The sequence below is a fragment of the Bombus affinis genome, chromosome 5, assembly GCF_024516045.1.
Source record: "Bombus affinis isolate iyBomAffi1 chromosome 5, iyBomAffi1.2, whole genome shotgun sequence".
Classification (NCBI taxonomy): domain Eukaryota; kingdom Metazoa; phylum Arthropoda; class Insecta; order Hymenoptera; family Apidae; genus Bombus; species Bombus affinis.
In genome coordinates this window covers 10,721,245-10,741,663 of record NC_066348.1, presented here as the reverse complement: position 1 = coordinate 10,741,663, position 20,419 = coordinate 10,721,245, and positions in this window count along the sequence as shown.

Genomic DNA, 20,419 nt, shown 5'->3' with positions numbered 1-20,419 from the left:
CTTCGAACCAGTAATACTCGTACAGTTTCTCGAGCGTCTTATCCCAACCCAAGTGCATAATTGACTGATGCACATGGTTAATAACGGACCATCTAAAACCTCTCGGGACAATGGGCAGGCAGAGGGTTTTGCCCCCCCCCCCGCTGCACTTTGCGGTAAAGGGTACCGGAACGCAACTCGTAAGTATTCGCGACATCTTCCGCGAGCTCGTCGTTTCGTAGTTTGCGGGTGATTTCTATAATTTGTGGGTCGCGACGCTGTTCGGCTAACAGCCAGTCTTCCGGTATTTCGGCCAGATTGATTTCCTTTTCCGCGATTTTATCAACCTTACGGTGGTCTAAGTCTACGGGGTTTCGCGAGAAGAAATCTACGTGGGCCATCTTTTTACCCTCTCGATACATGATGTCGAAGGTAAAAGTCTGCAAGTAAGCCCACCACCTGTGGACCCTGTCGCTTAAACGCACTTTATTACTCGACGCTTTCAGCGAGTTGCAATCCGTAACGACAAGAAATTCCCGTCCATGTAGGTAGTGCCGGAAATGCTTGATGGCGTTTACGACTGCCAACGTCTCTAGTTCGTAGGAATGGTATCTAGATTCCGCGGGGGTAGTTCTTTTACTGTAGTACTCGATTACTCTATTTTTGCCGTCGACCTTATGCGTCAAAATCGCCCCATAACCCTCCGAGCTAGCGTCAGTGTGTAGTTCTATCGGGTAGTTGGGGTCAAATATCATTAGCACCGGCGCGTCCGTCAGGATGGAAACTACCTGTTGTCTTATTTTGTCGTGTCTATCGGTCCATGTTATATTTTTGTTAGGTGAGGTGAGCGCATACAGGGGTTTCATCATCTGTGAGAATTTAGGGACGAACCTGCGGAAATACGAAGCTAACCCGATGAATTGCCTGAGCTGGGTGATGGTGGTCGTCGGCGCAGGTAAGGAACTTAGGGCGTGTATTTTACCCGGGTTCGGGCGGACTTCTCCGTTGTGGATCACATACCCCAAGTAAAGTACCGATGTCTTCAAAAAAGAACATTTCGCGAAGTTGAACGAGAATCCGGCTTTCGCAAGAGTATCTAATACGGTGTTCAATCTTTCTAGGGCTTGATCTATCGAGTCGGCAATAATTAGGACATCGTCTAAGTAAACAACGACGTATGAATACGCGAGGTCGCCTAAGGCGTTGAAAATGGCCCTCTGAAAAACGGACGGTGCATTTTTCAATCCGAACGGCATCGTTACGTACTCATATTGTCCGTCGGGTGTCACGAACGCTGTGTACTCTGTCGAGTTGGGATGTATGGGGATTTGATTGAATCCACTGGCCATGTCCAGGCTAATAAAATACTTTGCCTTCTGTAATCTCGCAATTTGATCTGAGATAAGGGGTAGGGGATACCGATCCGCGACCGTATTTTTATTTAGCGCTCGGAAGTCTACGCACAATCTATCTGAGCCGTCCTTCTTCTTCACGAGCAACACGGGGCTCGCGAATGGTGACTTACTGGGTTTTATAATGTTTGCTTTAATTAGTTCGCTGATTCTCTCCCGCACGGTTCTCCGCTCTTCCTCGCTAAGTCTGTAAGGACTTTTTTGGACGGTGACGTTAGGGTCGATTAATCGTATTTCTAGCTGGCCCGTACTTACGCGAGTACGTGGGAAACCCGTAATGAACGAATTTTTGAACTTTTCGAGAATAGAAATCAATCGGCCTTTATCGTTACCAAGTACCTCGGTGTCCACTTTGCTAAGATCGATCTCGTTTTCGAGGGTCTCATTACAGGCGTTAACTGTCTTCGTTTTGCAAATCTCGAGGCTGTCGGGCGTAATATGTACGTCGAAGCCTTGACTTAGAATTTCGCGACCAATCATGATATCATATTTTAGGGAGGACTATCAGGGAGGACGTGAAAAGTTATCTCCAGTGTAAAACCGTTGATACATACGGTGGACAAAATCTGTGTCGTACTCTTAACGCATGTATTCCCTATCCCTCGCATCACTACTATTTCGGTCGTTCTCCTGCCGGAAAATTTCGGGGCTACGGATTCTTTAATTAACGAGCATTCGGCTCCCGAATCGAAGCAAAATGAGAACGACTCACCCTGGTGACCCAGTTTACCAGTTGAGGCCTCCACCACGCAGGAATGGACTCGACGTTCCTTGTCGTAGTCGCCTCCTCCTCTCCGCCCATAGCGGACAATCAGGTGCGATGTGGCCCTCCGCTCGGCACTTGTAGCAAACCGCCCCGGACGATGTACCTGGTCGGCTTTCTCCTGGGCGTCGTGTCCTCGTTTCTCCGGTCCGCATCCTCTTGCGGCACTCGGTAATTTTATGTCCGGGAGTTCCACAGTGGTAGCACCTGACTCGGTTCGATGTCCTGCTTCGTTTTACTCCAGGTTCCGTCGGTGGATCGCTTGACGAAGAAGTCAGCCCATTCCTCGCGTAAGAGAAAGCCTGCATCTGTTCATAGAATTGCTCCCGGGTCCGGATGTTACGCGAGAATGCCAGCCGCTCGGCCTCCCTGTCCGATAAACGCAGTCGATACGGGACGAAAGCGTTAACTGCTTCGATCATGGGTAGATTTTCCCGCCTCGACCATAGGTGGGAGCGAATTATTGTCCCCGTGGTGCCAAAACGCGAGGGAAAATATTCGGTAAATTGTGTCCAAGTAAGACCATTGACCGGAATTTGCGAAAACCACGGTGCTGCAACAGCTTCCAGAGCACTACTTGAAAGGAGATATAAGTCACCATCGCGTATAGACCTCCCCCGCATAATCACACTGGCGGTCGCGTACCACGTGGCTGCGTCGGTACCCGCTATTCCGGGGTTGAAACGCGGCAGCGATGATTGGAGTACCGGCCTGGGATTTGGCGCCGGCGTCAGAAACAGCTCACGCATGAAGGCCACCTGCTCTTGCATGGGTAACGTAGGCCCGAATCCCACTGCTGATGTCGGCTGGACGATAGGATTGGGGGTGGAGATGTTGGATGAATCTTGGTTGATATTGGCCATCGATGCGGTGTAACAATGGTAGAGTTTATTGGCACAAGTGAGTGGTATTACAGCGTTGGTAATTAATCACAATGTTAGATACTCGCGGCGCTATGACAATGGCCTCGGTAATCCGGTAACGAATCCGCGGTCAACGGGATGTCGAACGTGTATACTTCGTGGAAGTCTAAGTTATATTCAGGTCGCCACAGAACAAGCACTACGTACCGTAGAATTGCTTGTATCGTCGTTAAAATCGTACGATAGAGTGTCTCTCCATCACGGTGACGCTCGTAGGAAAACTATGATGGGTGTGTCTAAGGGCACGAGATCATCGGATTCGCGGAGAAAAGTCTTCATTCGGAAAGTGAGGGAAATTGGAGTTACTTAGTTGGAGGAAATAGGGGAAGGGTGCTAGCCGCCCTTAAGAGAAAGTCGCCATCGGGCCGCGTCGTTCGTGAGAAAAATAGACTTCTCCAATTTTCCCGTAGTTGGAACAAAGTTTGTTTGTCGGTTTGAAGGACTTTCGTTAAATAGATCTTAATAGATCTTAAATAGATTTATAGCGGGTCCTCGGGCTAGCCGAACATGTACTGTGGAGAGGCATCAACATCTGGTAATCGTCTTACTCGCAGCATAGTTTGCGTGTGGCGAGCCACGGGACAGAAACCATTGAAACGTTTACCATCGTTACCATCGTTTACCATCGTATAGAGTTACTTCCTGCCTTGGTTAAACAAAACGTTCATCCCCTTGACCGCGACTACGTTCGGCGACTGGTTGTCGCCTCGAGTCCGAGCTCACTATCATAAATCTCGAATAAGTACAGTCGGATCGAATGACAACGGCTTTCTTAATACGGCTATGGTGAAATCTAAATTACGGTACTAGGTGTCTTCCCAAAGTTCCGAAGGGAAGGCTCCGGTGCTCTTTCATCTCCGACATATATATAATGCGTTCTTCTAATAACGCACGCACATTCGTACGGTAAATACGTGAGGTTATTTGGTGCAGGATATGTAGATGTTTAATAGTATATTTATTAACAATTCTCGTTTTCGACTCTTTACGTACAACTCTTGATTCAACAAATGTTTTCTTGATCCGATTCGTTTCTTTTTGTCGCCCTTTAATATCCCCACTACGCACGCGATTGGTGGGCGTCCGTGACCGTTTACACGTGACAACGGTAGCGGACGCCCACCAACTGTGTGCGCAGTGGAGATATTGAGAGGCGACAAAAAGAAAGGAATTTTATTTTTCCAACGTCCTTTCGTCCTTGACTGTTTACACGTGGCAACGGTAGCGGACGGCTACCAACCGTGTGCGCAGTGGAGATATTGAGAGGCGACAAAAAGAAAGGAATTTAATTTTTCCAACGTCATTTTCGTCCGTGACCGTTTACACGTGGCAATGGTAGCGGACGCCCACCAACCGTGTGCGCAGTGGAGATATTGAGAGGCGACAAAAAGAAAGGAATTTTATTTTTCCAACGTCCTTTCGTCCTTGACTGTTTACACGTGGCAACGGTAGCGGACGGCTACCAACCGTGTGCGCAGTGGAGATATTGAGAGGCGACAAAAAGAAAGGAATTTTATTTTTCCAACGTCCTTTCGTCCTTGACCGTTTACACGTGGCAACGGTAGCGGACGCCTACCAACCGCGTGCGTAGTGGGGATATTGAGAGACGACAAAAAGAAACGAATTTTATTTTTCCAACGTCATTTTCGTCCGTGACCGTTTACACGTGGCAATGGTAGCGGACGCCCACCAACCGTGTGCGCAGTGGAGATATTGAGAGGCGACAAAAAGAAAGGAATTTTATTTTTCCAACGTCATTTTCGTCCGTGACCGTTTACACGTGGCAATGGTAGCGGACGCCCACCAACCGTGTGCGCAGTGGAGATATTGAGAGGCGACAAAAAGAAAGGAATTTTATTTTTCCAACGTCCTTTCGTCCTTGACTGTTTACACGTGGCAACGGTAGCGGACGGCTACCAACCGTGTGCGCAGTGGAGATATTGAGAGGCGACAAAAAGAAAGGAATTTTATTTTTCCAACGTCCTTTCGTCCTTGACCGTTTACACGTGGCAACGGTAGCGGACGCCTACCAACCGCGTGCGTAGTGGGGATATTGAGAGACGACAAAAAGAAACGAATTTTATTTTTCCAACGTCATTTTCGTCCGTGACCGTTTACACGTGGCAATGGTAGCGGACGCCCACCAACCGTGTGCGCAGTGGAGATATTGAGAGGCGACAAAAAGAAAGGAATTTTATTTTTCCAACGTCATTTTCGTCCGTGACCGTTTACACGTGGCAATGGTAGCGGACGCCCACCAACCGTGTGCGCAGTGGAGATATTGAGAGGCGACAAAAAGAAAGGAATTTTATTTTTCCAACGTCCTTTCGTCCTTGACTGTTTACACGTGGCAACGGTAGCGGACGGCTACCAACCGTGTGCGCAGTGGAGATATTGAGAGGCGACAAAAAGAAAGGAATTTTATTTTTCCAACGTCCTTTCGTCCTTGACCGTTTACACGTGGCAACGGTAGCGGACGCCTACCAACCGCGTGCGTAGTGGGGATATTGAGAGACGACAAAAGGAAACGTATTTTCGTTTTCGAACGTCATTTTCGTCACGCCTTTTTCCAAATATTCGGCGGAGGGATTGTAGGGATATCGATGACTGGTTAGGCCTATTGGCACTTACGCTTCGATGTTATACTTGTATCGACGAAACCGTTGGAAAGTTTTGTTATCGCAGCTACATACGTAAGTGTGTAACACAGATTAACGATCGTACCTGATTAACACTAACTCTTACCAAATCTGACAAAGTCAAATGACGAGTTTGAAGGTTTCGTTTAAGTTTCATTTAAAATTGTACATTAGTCGTTATTTCTTCTTCTTCTTTTTTTATTCATTCAACTTTATGTAAATTCTCGTATTGACAAAAATTGAGAAATCGAAAAATATAAGAATGTGCATAAAGTTAGACGAACGAAATGAATAAGGGCAAATGCACAATTTTAAATAAAATTTTCTATGTCGTTTCACCGGGCTTGGTAAGATTAGCGTTGAACAAGGACAAAAGGCGCCTTTATCCGTCTAACACGGCATTCTCTTCCCATTCTCATATCGCATCCATTTACACGGTAACGTACGACTCTCGTACTCTGTATCTCTATATCTTTATGGTTATTCCAGACAATGCCAACAATAGAAAGAAAGATTGGTTGCTGACGGCTCGTAACGTATAGCTGGAAAAGTTAGAGTTGCAGAGAGCAACTTGTTAGAGTAGCGGCAATATGGAAGTTGTACTCGCACAGGTAAACTTGGCCATGTAGAAGTCTGGGCTGGGTTAGATCGTGTTCTAAACTCGAGTTACGGAGCTAAAATAACGTATCCGGACGTGTAGATGATTCGAGTTAAAGCAAGCTTTATTTTCACTTATAGGAGGCAGCGAAACGAAAGGAATCAAAGAAAATTGTTGCAGCCTCGTGCAGGTTTTTGAAGTCATAGGAGCTCGATCGTAAAACAAAATTCGTCGAACGAGCGGGTATTCTATTTACCTGATAAAGTTAAATATTATCGGCCGCGCTACAAAAGAAAAAATCTATTATCCATTTGTTCCTATCTCCACCATTTACATACACCGTTTTTGCAACGGTAAAATTCCTTTCCAAATCATTTTTTAACGAAAACTACGAACAATGTTTTCCGCGTTACTCTGACGCGCTTTTAATTCGCCGTTCTTCATGCGGCTTTTGTCGCAGCCGCTAGCATTGAAATACGTGTCGCGGAAAGGTCGTAGTTGAAGCTGCGCAATAATAAACGAAAAAAGGCGCGATATCGGTTCATGTTGTAGGCGATTCGGCGTAAACGCGTGGGAGAGATACCCTGCAACGATTGCCGCGCTTTATTAACTAGCGTAGAGAAGTTGAAAGCGAGAGAAAATTTCAGTGACATCGATGAATACCCGGCGGTATGGAATACGGGTCACGCTTATCCCGGGCATCGATTGGAATTACTCGCACGAGATACGACCACGGATAAACTTTTCCGGAACTTTTCGGACTAATTTCGCGTTTCTGTCTCCTCCAATGTTCCATCTGTCCACGATCTGTGCAGTGTACGGGTGTCTCGTAGAATTTGAATTTCAATGCGCCGACAATGAGTTACCTACCTGCGGCTTGGAAATTATTTTTCATCGTCCTATTCGAGAGAGTTTACGCAATAGGTAAATTTCGTTTGTTTCGATAAGTCGGTTAAATTAGAAGCGATGCATAATAAAATACGGGTAAAATGTTTCGGGCGAGAAAGACTCCGTGGAACAGCGATTAACCTTTCGCGATTGCATGTAGATTCGATGACGAACTCGAAGATTCTTTATATCGAATAACCTTTGAAGCCACCATCTATGTTTATTTGTTAAGATTCAGATTCAAGTGATCGACCATTTCTCATTTCAAAGAGATGGCTTGGCTTTCTTATTTAGAAGTTTTACATTCGATCTTATGTACGAAGGGAACGTGAATCTTTATATTACTGCAGGGAACGCTGGAAAGTTGGGGAAAAGGTAATTTCGTATTCTACATTCACCTTTGTTCAATTCATTTCTATGTAAATCATTCCGCGACACAGATAATCGCAATAGAAAAGGACTGAAACTTCGATAAAAACGTCCCGACAATCCGATAAAAATTGTCTATGCAAAGATATTTAATGTTTTCCACGCCTTTCCTCCATCTAATGTTTGTTATCTAATTTTCTATTCGTGCATTTATTCTTCAGACTCGACGAAAAGATTCGCGGACATATATACACGTGGTCTCACGAAATTCTCGGGAAACCGTCCAATTTTCCAATCGTCAGAAAGATTCAGTCATTGATATGAAAATTGGTTTTGTTCCGCTTTCGAAATTTTTCAATTCGTCGTACTCGGGTTTTTGAATCCGATTGGTCTGCCCCCAACAACCTTACGACGAATCGCTCGCTAGGAGACGCCTCCATAGATGTCGGTAGAATTCGTCCAAGTCAAAAATATCCGTGGATCGTCTACCCCCTGCGGAGCAAAACCGATTTCAAGAAAATTTTCTCCGCCCATTATCCAGCAGCGTTTCGTCTTAATGAACAGTTCAAAAGACTATTAATCAGAGGATACGCCGCACGAAATCCTTTTTACGATCCGTCTCACAGTTTGCTAACCGTCGCCAGTAACAAACTCCAATCTGTTCCACAATCAACTCTAATTTCAAGGCAATCTCCACGCTAATTTCATTTTGGCATTCCAAATCGTATCTCGAAATGGAAATCACGTCCGTATACCCGGAAGATATAGTTCGCGAATCATCTCCGCGGGAAACATCGACTTTCTTTATTAATTCGTAATTGAGACTGATTTGTGTGGTTCGCGTGCTGTAATTCTCCGTATGTGCGTATAGCGCACGCGTGTGTGCAAGATACGTGACGGGGGAAAAAATGTGTGGGCGAATGGGAAAGACAGGGGTGGAAAAGAAATGTAGACGCCCAGTGGTTGCAAACGGTATCCGTACGTCGGTGTATTTACTGCTTCATCTACGTTGGCGGATAAGGTGAGGCAGCTTCAAATTGATACATCACGAATTTTATTAAGTTTTCTCCTTTCTAATATTTGTTCAAAATCGTCGACGATAGTCGTTTATTCTGTGGCACGTACGTGCCGGTGGCTGTGAAATTGCAGCAAGTCGTATACGATGGAGGACGAGAGGAAGTTTAAAAAAAAAAAAGGATAAAAGAAACGCGACAGTTTTAGAAAAAAAGAAAAGTTGTAATTGATAAGAAGAATTGGATTGCGAACAAGTTTGATACGGATGACTGTCTTCAACGTTGTTGGTGATGAAAGTTGCAATTAGTACGTAAGGTGCAGTTATCGTACACAGTTTTGTGAATTTTAAACTTCCCTTCGATCGCCGCTGTATCGCGTTTCGACGTTCGGCGTTCGAGCGCGTTAAAAAGTATTTTTCCGACAATAAAACGTTTCGTAAAATATACGATCTTCTAAAGTGAGATTTACGCGTCGTACAATTTTACGAGCAGTTTGTTCGAAAATGTGCCTCTTAAATGCTTAAATCACTTGCACTATTTTTAGAATTAATCGTATATTCTAGCTGCTGACTTACGATAATAAAAGATAATGGATTTCGTCGAAAAGACAAGTGAGAAACGAACAGATTTATTCTTTTATATCGCATATATGTATTGTAATTTTGCACCATTACATTGTTACATTCTCATCTGCTTCGATAACGAAATTTTCTGTTCCGTACGCTTTAAAGGCTCCAAGATATTTCGTGGTTCGATGGAACGTAGAATATAGCAGATCCATCGTGTCTTTACATTTTATCTTTTATCACTGACCTCTCACCTGCATATAATGTGGATTATAACGTTATTTCAGCATCCGCCTTTTCAGCGAAAGGTATAAAACGCGAAACTCCTCTTCGAGATCCATCGATGTTTCCATAAAACATTTTGTATGCGGTATTACCATACACGACACTTTAAGCTTTATAAACAACGTTTTCTCACTCAGTTACATCATACGAGTTACGCCATTGCCAAATGTTAGCCCGACATTAATAAAATTACAAGATAAAACAGTCGTTTCGTTGCAATTTCATTCTACGTTATAACAGCCACACGTACTCCGTGTTTGACGAGTATACTCGTCACCGTTTACCTTTTGCGACACATTCTAGGCACACGCTTTCAAAGAGATCTGGAAGAGCTGATTAATCGTATCATAAATTCACTTATCACTCGCTTTTTATCGAGCAATTATCACAATTTATTAATCACTGACAATTAGTCGGCTAAATGGTAATATGGACCGTTAGCATGGAAACGTAAAAGCATTTCAGCGTTCGCTGCGTACACGGGATTTATCGAGAAAAATACAAGTAGAGTAGAAATGCGTTTATTGAAACAAAACTTTAATTAACGCCCAATTAACGGAACGTTTGCTGGTATTATTCGAGCAAAGAGCGATACGTAACGAGAAAAATTGGTAAGCTTCCATTATACGAACACCAATTATATAAACTGTTCTCGTTTCCTGACAACTTTAGATAAATCGTCTTCCGCCACATTTGTCGAACGCGGTTTAACATCCGCAGCGGTCTCTCTGAATCCCGTAAAAACTGTGAAATGGAAGAAACGCATTTTGATCGTTCGCCTGTGCAACAGAACGAACGTTTCTACGTCGCTTTTGTTATTAAATGGTTTCGTAGAAAGTATTACGTGTTTCGTAGTATAGAGCCTTTTAATACAGTGAAAATACGGTCAGTTGGAAACATCTGCGTACATCTCTTGGATAGAAAAAATATTTTCTACGTAAAGACGCAGGCAGAGAGGCGTGTGCAGTTGTTTAAGCTGTAAGCTGTTTGATAAATGTATTTTTAATATCTTTCTCGATAAATCCTCGTACATAGAAATACTCCGAAATGCTTTCACGTTTCTCTGCTAACGATTGATATTACATTTAACCGACTAAAAGATTATGACGCGTCAGAACGCCTAGCGTTGCAGCGCGTAAAGTAGATGCGACAGGAACACGTTTACGCGTATACGGTAATAACTTTTAGTTAAATATCAACGTTTTCCTGACTTATCGCTCGTACGCAGAGACGAGCTCTGTCACGAAGCTGATCCTCGCTTTAAATTCTTACGTACTTTGACGATATGATTATTTAACGGGGTGTCCTGAATTAGAATGTTCTAAAACAGCGTCTTTTTGTGATTTTTTTTTAGAAGGGAAAGAAAGAAACAAAGTTATTGAATTTTGAGGTGTGGCTTTATATATATTTAACGAATACAACAAATTTTTTTTAATGTTAACAAAAAAATTATATCAGATTTCTAATCGTTTTCAGTCGGCGTGAAAGATTCACCTCGTAATTCTTGACTGAAACGGAAAAACTAGAAAGGATTAAATTATTATATATTTTTCTTCTCGATGAACTAAAAAAGTTTGTCAAAAAGTTGATTTAAATAATTCTTATAGCACCTTGAAGTTTATTCTTTCTTCTTAAAAAACACATTTTTTTATTTTCCGCCTTCTTTTTTTTTAGTCCATCGAGAAGAAAAATATATAATAATTTAATCCTTTTTTGGTTCTTCGTTTCAGTCGAGGATCACGCCGATTGAAAAATGCAGCCCATGAAATAGGCTTAGAAATCTGTTATAATTTTTCTTTTACTTTAAAAAGAAATTTTTTGTATTCGTTAAATATATATAAAAACATAGCTCAAAATTCAATAACTTCGTTTCTTTCTTTTCCTTCTAAAAAAAAAAAAAAAAAAAAAAAAAAAAAAAAAACACAAAAAGACGCTGTTTTAGAAGTTATTAACTTGCGATTTATCGTATATTTCATCTGTTGAAGTAACTTCATGAAAAATTCTACATCTTTATTTATGTATATCCATGGCCTGGAGACTGCTATTACGCAGATATATTGCAAATAAGGAGCGGCGCATATTATCCTACCCTTGAATGTATATTATGTTCTGGGTTGCAAGGTCTAGGAACAAAGAAACTAATAAACAGATTTCTCTTTATGTTCCCTGTAGCCTCTAGCCAAAGCCAGAAACTTACCTTTTTTGGTAATATTCTTTTGCCATAAATTTATGAACGTGCTCCCTGTCGTTCCATTTTCTAGTAATACTAAAAGATTAAGGATCTGAATCAGTATTATATCATATTTATACCTTTAATTTATACCTTATATTTATACCTTTAATCATTTCAGTATACTTTTCTATTACAAATTCATCCACTCGTTCTTCGATCAGTCAACGTCAAACTCAACATCATTCAAAACACGAATTAAACGACGAACGAGAAACGCCAGTTCTACGAAACATAGAAAAATAGAAACATTCCGATTTTTCTGATGAAACGTTATCGTTTCGAGTCAGGTGTTTCCGCTCGATGCGTAACATTTTTTACAATTGAAAGTGAAATTGTCGAGCATCGTTGAAAAACAATTCTACGTCGCAGTATGTACGAGCAATTTCAGATAAACGCAGTTTATATTTTAATCGATGAACGGAGGCTCGATCTCGAGAACGTTTGTCGAAATTAATATTTGTAATCGTGGATTTCGATAATCCGAGAATTAGCTTTTACCTGATAGAAAAGAACTTAGTGGTGAAATATTGTTTTGTCAAACGAGAGGCTCTCTTTAAGTTTCAATCATATCGGCTACTTCGATTTCTTTAGGTGACTTTGATATTAACCCTTTCCACTCCGAATTTTATTTCAATTTCGTTACCAGCAGCTCGCAACGCTTTTAAATTCAATCTGAAATTTACTTTAACTAAAAAAAAAAGACAATTTAAATAAACAAAGGCAGAAACAAATTCATTTAAATACCAGTTTTATTCACACTATCGTCGTACCTTGTAATTTTTAAGTGTACGGTATATCTTGGAACAACTTCCAGGATGCAATCCTGGCTTTTTTTTCGCGCGTTTCACAAAAAAAGGTGGGTCTGAAAGAATGTCTAGTGCGACTCGACAAAGGAGTTCCTGAGATAAAAACTAATGTCGAGTCACACTCCACACAGTTACAATACAAAGGGTTAAATATGCCATGTATCGTTCGTGTACATACATAATTTTCTAATGTAATTTGATTAAATCCGCATGTTGCACGGTTGCACTTGATTGTCCGTGCGTTAAACCACCAAGATCAATTTACTGCCGGTATCGACATTAGTATTGACATTGCTAGTATTAGGCTTGACGCTTTACGCCATCAAGATCATGAAAATCTATTTCGTCTATTTTTTGACATATGCCATGCAATTTCAATCCTTATCGATATATTTCAATTTAACTTTATTCCAACTTGATCGTGGTGTTTGAAATTAGAGAAAAACGTAAAATAATAAACAGAAAATAATTCTAGTAGTTTCTTACAGTAATTTTCTAAAACGATGCTACGCAATTGATAGAAATATATAAAATAACGCGTAGGGCAACTGCTGTATCATTTTACCGTGTTGCTGATTTTATCGATATAGACGTAAATTCGAAATATCAAATACCTTGACAGGATATTCGACCGGTGATCAAGCTCCTATAAACTCGATGGTATAAACTCTTGGTAAATTATATGGTAAGCATTAAGAATTTGCTATAAATCGTTCGTCGTGCCGTAAAACGTATCAGTTACAGAGCTGATAAAATTTTTCCATCGACGAACGAAATAGACACGCGAATATTTATTCACTTGACCGTGTAACACTGGCCGACACGGTTTTGCCTCTTTCTCGCCATAAAACGCACGTGTCAAGAGATTCGCGTGACAATCGATTGCGTTGCTCTTGCTTGGTGATGTTAATCGTAATTAGAAATATGTGCGCACGAATAAATTTGCAAATAAAGCCAAGAGCAGCTTGCAGCTTGCAATTTCCGTTCCGTCGGGCGATACTGCGCGAACAAATCAAAGAGGACAACAGAGTCTCATAAACAAGCGAATCTGCTAAACAAGATCTAAAATGTTAAAAACACGTCGCTGATGGCCACGAGTGGTTTACTGCATATCGAAACTTTAAACTACGTTTCTAATTCGCGAGATGCGCGGGTTACTCGTGAGATAAACGAGATATAGTGGAAACTCATTGTCTAACTCGCTACAAGTTGCAAAGAAGAAGCCACTGATCATTACTACGACGTCGTGCACTGTGCACATTGATTCGTTTGAAACGAGGTCTCTTTATTTTTAAGCGAACTCTATTTATTACCGAACCGAGGTTTTACCAATCTACGCAATTAAATTTTTGCGTTTGCACGCGAAAATTTTATCCGTCGCTCGACCCTTGACCCAGACTAGTCGACCAAACTCGCGTTTCCGCAGGGAGAGACTTGGTCAAATTTCTCATCGACCGCTCAATCGACCCGTTTGTACCGTAACTACCCTTAGGTAACACGAAAACAGAGGTCCTTGTGCCCCGGAGTACCACAGCACAGCTATGTGCCTGACGATATACGCGTTAATAAGCCACGACCCATGCGCATTCTTGAACCCGATAACAGGATAGTTGCGTTCATGCGTAACATTAACATTCGTCATTTTTTCGATCAATTTACTTTATCCAATTCTATGGGATTCACGTTGCAACTATGAAAAGAATTTGCGACTGTTTAGTCGGTATTTTTCTTCTTGCTATTTATTACTCTTCTACCTTTTTTTTCCTTTTTGTACGTGAAGAAATCCTCATGAACTATTAGCTGCTGCTAATAATCGGTAACAGTAGAGTACGACAGGAGTGCTCCAGGAACCTCTCATGAATTGTCTTCAGTTGCACCCTTTTCCGTCGTCCTCTTGTTCGAGCCAATCCTAATAATTCTCCGACTGTTGAATTTGATGCTAGGGAGGGGGGGGGGCATTGCCCCTAGCGTTATCCCCTGTTTTAGTCGTGGGTCCGTTTGGACGGCGATGAAGCGGTTCTAGGGCCGCCTGACCGCCATCCCCCTGCATGCGTTATCCTACAAGGGTGAGAGTTCTTCTTTCTCTCCCTTTCTGCTCGCTCGCAAAAGAGGCGGACAGCCTCGTATTCCTATGGTTCGCTCTCAACATCGTTTCTAGAATCGCCGAGGGTGTGTCAATCTTTCACCTATGACGTGCCGCAGGGAGTAGCTGTGTAGCTCCCATGCCGGACAAAGCTCCAGCGCGTGCTGCGCCGTGTCCCTGCCCTCCCTGCTTTTTAAAATTCGCGATTTAAGATTTATATTAATTTATATTATATTTAAAATTTTCGCGATTCAACGTTCAAATTGAAATCTTTTTCGTTCTTCATTAAGTTAAGATTACTAGAAAATAATCGTAAATGCTGCTTTATAATCATATAATTCAAGTTAGAAGTGTGCACATACCTTACTATTATATATAGAATGAGCAAATACTGTTTACTAATATCTTCTACACGTTTCAACGATATATTCTGGACGTTTTGCTTGCGACGAAATAACGAATGCGACTGGTTTGTTGAAATAAACGAAGCCTTGTTACAATGCGTCGCTATCAATTGTTACCAAGGCGCCACAGTGGCCTGCCCTGACCACCAATAAGATAAATGGTCCATTGGGGAAGAATGTTGTCTTACATCGTCATTTTATTATCATTTTGCCATTATATGCTTGGAACAATAAACATATTCCCGTGGCGTGCTGAGTGAAACATGTGATTTCGGCGTGTCAGTCAAAGTGTTAAGGAAATTGAGTGAGCTACTTCGTAGTAATACGTCGAACTATTTTCTTTTAATTACACAACTTCCGTTTGTGTCTTGAAGTTTCGTAATAGACCTCCGTGGCCTGTCCGTGGTCCGTCGTGTTGATACGTCTTTTGCATATTCTCACACTGAGTTTCACATCTTGTACGTCTGTACGTTGTCAAAGTTTAGGCGCAGCGATAGTACAAGTAGTTAGAGGTACGTTCGAAGGTGAAGTTCAAGTTTCAAGCTTCGAGCGTAGATGTTCAGTAGGAGAGACGCGAAGGTCGTTGGTTGAAAGAGTAGACCATGGACGTAAACCAAGGAGAAACGTAACTGAAATTCTGTGCTACCCAGGAGAGCGAGGATGATGAGAAGCGAATATAAAACAAACATATAGGTTACTGGCAAACTCGAGGGAACAATAACTCGCCTCGTTCGCGTCAATGTCGCCATTGGTACGCGGTTATTCCGCTTTTTGATCCTCGAATTGAATTAACGCGAAATAGCAGCCGAAAGCCTTTGTGATTGACGTGACTTTGAATAACAGCGAACAACAAAAATTCGATGCGACGCTCGAGCGCGTGGCAATGGGAGCAGAGGACGCAAGCACGTCAACAGCGGTGCAATTTAACAATTCGAATGTGGTGAAGTGCATGGAAACCTTTAATCCGAAAAATAGCAAAGAAATAACTGCTGTCCCTTGCACGATTCTCGAGTGGCGTCATCGACCGTCAGCTCTATCGATAGCGTCCGTCGCGAAACAACAGTTTGCGTATTGTTCGTTGATAAAATTGCCGAGTATCGATTATCGTTCAACCCGGCGCGGCAATCTTTGACCCGCGGCCATTATTGTCCAATTATTGGAAGAATTCGAGAATCGACGCAGCTTCCTATTGGCTTTGTTCGAATTCACATCCAATTCGCGGAATTAATTGGATTCATTCCTTCAAACGTATCTTCATTTACCTTCGATGTGCGAACGAGTTTCGCAACGTGATGGAACGTACCTTGTACTACTTCGTTTACCCCAACAGACACAAAACAGAACGATTCTATCGATCAACGAGGATGAGGTGCCTTTATTTCTTTTTTTTTTTTTTTTCCTCCTCGGTTTGAGCAGAGTAAAAACAGTGCGCGTAGAGTGCGTTTTGGCACTGGGTTCGGGGATCGGCAATCCATTAACGCTTCTCTGGCTCGTGTTGTTGCAGTTGTTTGCGATTCAAAGTGATTCGAGTTATCAAGCGACGTATAGTTTGGCGGCGTAGCCTGTACAGCTCTTAACGTACCAAGCTAAGAGTTCTCGTAGAAATCACCTCGAGTGCCAAGAAACAAGTTTTTTCGCCAGCAGGAGAAAACTTGATGTAGTTCAGCCTTAACATATTCCAGATTCACGAACGAGGGAAGCGTACGGGTAGAGAGGCGTGTGTGTGTGTCGGCTGTTACTTGCAAAGGAAAGTCTATTCGTCGAGATCGATGGCATAGACGAAAGCTAAGAAACGATCGACCAATGTTTATTGAAATTTATATTCTTTTTTTACAGAAACGACGTTGCGACACAATCTTCCAGTGTTAGTGGTAGCTTATTCGGTAAGTGAAATCACAGTTAAATTTCATAATACGGTATTTTTATCGGTACGTAGAACGTTCTCCGGTAAAACATCAAAATTATTCAATTTTGCAATTTACAATGTTTTCTTCGCGCAAGTACCCTTCAAGTAAATTTATTAATTTACTGCAGAGATTACTCGCGTGTTTTTATTCTTCGAAAGAATTGCAAATTAAGCGTCTAACGCAATTTTACGTCGTGCATATTTATGCGCAACTGTGATACGAATTCAGAGGTTCGATAAGGAAAAAAAAAAAAAAATGAAGAAATAATGTGTATTCTGTGCAACCACGGAGAAAGGAATATCCGTTGAACAACCAGTTTGTGAAATATCGATTGAATTTTTTACCGAATAACTTGCTGAAAATAACGTCAATTGTTTTAAAATTAATAAAATTTGTATTCCATGCAAAGATATTAAACCGATAGAAATGCTGATTTTATCTTGACGTTTTCCATTATTTTCAAAACAATTTTCTCAACATTTGTAGCCTGACCTTTTACGGTACACAGTTTAACCTTTATACGGTAACGCACTGTCGTAGAACGTATTTCGCGTCGTATAAGAAACAACAGAGAATAGATTTTCTGTTCGAAAACAATGAAAGAGATTTAATAAAAACAGTTTTATTATCGTGCAGGTACGAGAGACTTTTATCGTGAAAGCTATTTCACGAACATATTTACCATGGTGTACAAAACGGTGGAAAATTCAGGAGATAATTTTCACGAAAAAGAGATATATCACGTAGAAACGTATCATCGAGAAATATATATTAATTATCGTTTGTTCTAATAAATAATTAATAATTCAATTACGATACGCTTATGGTCGATTACAACTCATTCGAATACCTCGTAATGATTTAAACGAAGACGTTTAAAAGACATGCATTGCTCCTTCTATCAGCTCGACCATCGTTAAGATTCTCTGAAAAAGATCATTCCGCGAGTATAAAAAATTACTTTCGTTAAGTCCACACCGTTCATCAAGTCCGTTAAGAAGTTCATCCTCCGAGGAAATGTTTAAGACAGGGGACCGAGGCAAAGCGTTCGATGAAAGGGCAATTAAAGCGAACGCGTCCAATGAAAACATATCAAATCGAATTCGTTGTTAACTAATTTCTCGAATTATCGAAAAACATCGCTTTAATTGATTTTCGAACGAAATACATCGATTCGAGGGTTTCAGGCTTTCAATTAGACTGCCGATGTTTATATATTTATGGAAATTCGCGTAGCTTGAAAAAAAAAAGAAAAAAAAAATATACGCGAAACGTGAGAAGCGGAAAACACATTGTAGATGTGGCAATATCGATAGTGGACGAAACAAATTTTAATTTGGCTCGCATATTTTTATGGAAATTCGTAATTCCATCGACCCGAAATTTTATTAAAAAATATTTTTTATCGCTTCGATGAAGGTACGAATGAATTTACGAGTGAACACCAGCGATCTAGTTATCACGCAGTTGTAAGTTAGTTAACGGGACCTTAACGGGACCCAGAACTTGGCAGATTTGTCATCTATTTTAAAAAACCTTCCATCGTTCGATTTGATAGGCTGTTTCCCTTTTTGATCTGGTATTAAAATATTCCCTTTGCTCAGCCTGGAAGTGATCTCCAAGTCACGGAAATAAAACGATAAAAGAAAAACAGAGCGCAGATAAAATTTTCCACGAAACGTTGGACATGTCTTATGCCGTTAAAATTACTGAACCTGCTCGAACGAGCTGAATAGCTTTTTTCGCAGCTGTACGACAAGTTGCACATCGTTGCACGCCATTTGTCGCGATTAGCTGCCGCCGACTAATGTGGAGAATTTCGTACAAGTCGTTGACTCGCTGCTAATTAAGAAGGCAAAGTTGCCGAGTAAGACGTCCGAATTATCTCCCTTTCTTTTTTCCCTTTTTCTATCCAAACGAAACTGACAGTATCAAAAATGAACGTTTTGGCGGCGAATAAAAAAGCTGAAACTACGTTCCTACTAACGCGATTCTTGTCGTGATAACAAAACGCAATTACTATGCACGCAGATTTATTTAATTTTGCTTCTCGTTGGAATTTCTGAGAGAAATTTTTAGTGATAGTGAAAGTAGCGCAGGATGACAGCTAAAACAACTTAAGGCAACTTGGACGAGTTAAAAAAAGGGCAAAAGTTTATTCTACGTCGAAGATAATACCGAGCTTAAGCGGGCTTTATCGCGATATCGTTTCACGTCAAAATATTTTTCTCAATAACGTCAAAGTCTTACGTTCGTTTTTAAAATCCTACAATTTCGATTTTCTTAACGTCTCGGAAGATCGCAGAGGAGAAAAAGCGCGACAAGAATATTTTCATTGACGTTTCCGCTTTGTGACCACCTTGCAATTAAACGGAAAGATTTTAATACTCCATTTATTCCATTCCTAGGATTCTTGAATTCCATTCATAGGAAATTCGAAATGGAACACGAAAAAATATATAAAATATATAAAGTAGCGTTTTCTACAGCAATTGGTTGGTAAGGCAATTTTCAACCGAGATTCTACCTTTTACATTCTCCAAAATATGGATCCGCGGTTTAATTAGAATTTATTGGGAAGAATATGCAGAAACACGATGCAAGGACGAGATACAAGTTACGAAAGGATTTGCGAGTAACTTACGAGTAGCTTAGCAGCTACGATCTGTGAAATTTCAACTTAGTAAATCTTCTACACGAGGAATAGCGAGAGACAGGAATTTTGCGGAATTGGTCTTGTCGAAGTTGGATTCGGCTTGGATTATTCGATAGAAAGAGTGACGATCTGTCGTGTGTAGCGGAAAAGCGTGTGAAGCTTTTCACAGAATCGTCGCAAAGGGAAACGATTATCGCGTGAATCGCTTCTCCGAGATATCGAAAGCTGCATCAGACCTGTTTCGAAGAAAAAGAATTTAACATACCGTGTCCCTTATCGATCCGGAGCTTTCACGGGCATTTATCCGCCAACAAGAGAAAGCTTTCGCTTTCGATATTTCTATCGGGCGCGGTGTGCGTTGTCCTGGAAAACGGCCACGAGTTTAAAGCGTCGTTGAAAGGCGTATTCGCAAGAATTGTAAAGATCAGATCGCAAGCCGAAGGCAACGGGAAACCGATGCTGACAAATGATGTTCACCGTAATATCGTAACACGACGTATTGTACGGGATATCGACGACGTTGTGTTCGCTACCGATGTTTTCCACTTAGCTGTAATTAAATAAAAGCGAGGATGATCTGAAAGATCAACGACGACAGTCAGTGGCTCGTTCTTCAACGTTACAAGTTCTTGCGATTATCGTTCATTTCAAAAAACGAGATGCATAGAACAGTCGTCGCGTACGTTTTCTCTGCGTTTATGAGAAATTCGAAAACGAGTACACAGAGTGTACGAAATAATGCAGAAGCGTATAAAATATTTCAAAACAGATATAAGCAAATTTTCTACTTACAAGACAAGTTTCGAAAGATTATGAAATTTCCGAGACGCGTACAGCACATTCTTTCGCTGTCCAAAGTTGCTCTAAGGGGATGAAATTCACCTCCGAGAATCGG